Below are 1,373 nucleotides of genomic sequence, written 5' to 3' on the forward strand. Positions count from 1 at the left end.
CCTCCTTTCCTGCGAGGAGGTTGCCCCCTTCCTCGCTGGCGGCGAGCCTTTTTAAACTGGCCCGCCGTGCTGGCTGCTGCCCGGGGCCCCTCCCCTTCCGGCAGCACGCCGGCGCCCTCCCACACCACTCATCCACCTCGCTCCACCCCGACCCCGCCCTGTGCGTCCTCTGGGGAGGGGCCAGTGCTCCCCTGCTGGTGCAGGCGCGGCGGCAGCGCGCGGTCCCGCCGGCTCCCCCAGCCCGTGCCGAGGCCGTAGGGGAGGGCTTGGGGCTGGCTGCTGTTTCCCGGCGTGCAGCGGCCATGGCTGTCCCCCACGCAGGTCAGTGACGGCCCGTCACAGTGGTTCAGATTGTGTAGTTTCTGCATTGGAGTGTTGCTCTTTTAAGACTTCTCAAAGCATGCTCCATACCATGTCTCTCTCAAATTTGGAATGGCACTTCAGAGTCTTAAGCCTTGAGTCGAGTATTGCAGCTATTTTTAGAAATCTCACATTGGTACTTTCTTCGCATTTTGTCAAATCTGCTGTAAAAGTGTTCTGAAAATGAGCATGGGCTGGGTCATTATCTGTGACTGCTATAACATGAAATATATGGCAGATGAATGCAAGTAAAACAGAACAGGAGGCATACAGTTCTCCAAGAAGTTCAGTCACAAATTTAATAAATGCATTATTTTTTTTAATGAGCATCATCAATATGGAAGCACGTCCTCTGGAATGGTGGCAGAAGCATGAAGGGACATATGACTGTTTAGCATATCTGGCACAGCTACAATGCTAGCTACAAAAGTGCCATGTTCATCTATTCTCACTTTTAGGTGACACTGTAAATAAGAAGCAGGCAGTATTATCACTTTCTATATATAAAAAAGTTTTTCTTGCCGGGTGACAGAATGATATCATTATGCTCAGCATGCTCTCTGGTTGCAAAAGCTGCCAGAGAGAGGGGGATAGGCAAGTGTAGTGAGTACGGGGCGGAACCCACAAGTCTCCCACAAATGTAAACATACTTATTTGTCTTAGTCCTTCTTGTTCAGCCAATCACTAAGTGGGTTTGTAGGCTCTAAAGTTTTGGGTTTGAGCGCAGTTATGTAACTAAAAAAAGGCTACATTTATAAGTTACGTTTTCATGATAGATTGCATACAGTACTTGTATGAGGTGAATTGAAAAATATTTTTGATCATTTTTACAGTGCAAATATTTGTAATTAAGAATAATATAAAGTGAACACTGCACTTTGTATTCTGTGCGTAACAGAAATCAATATATTTAAAAATATAGAAAAACATCCACAAATATTTAATACATTTCAATTGGTATTCTGTTGTTTAACAGTGCAATTAATTGTGATTTTTTTTTACTTATTTGTGTG

At 45.2% G+C, this 1,373-nt stretch overlaps 1 protein-coding gene across 5 annotated transcripts in view; it reads left to right on the top strand.

Moving 5' to 3' along the window:
- Positions 1 to 1,373, top strand: part of GNPTG (N-acetylglucosamine-1-phosphate transferase subunit gamma) — a 53,338-nt gene that overhangs the window by 30,480 nt on the left and 21,485 nt on the right. The window lies entirely within an intron of this gene.

This window comes from Pelodiscus sinensis, chromosome 16, assembly GCF_049634645.1.
Source record: "Pelodiscus sinensis isolate JC-2024 chromosome 16, ASM4963464v1, whole genome shotgun sequence".
NCBI lineage: Eukaryota > Metazoa > Chordata > Testudines > Trionychidae > Pelodiscus > Pelodiscus sinensis.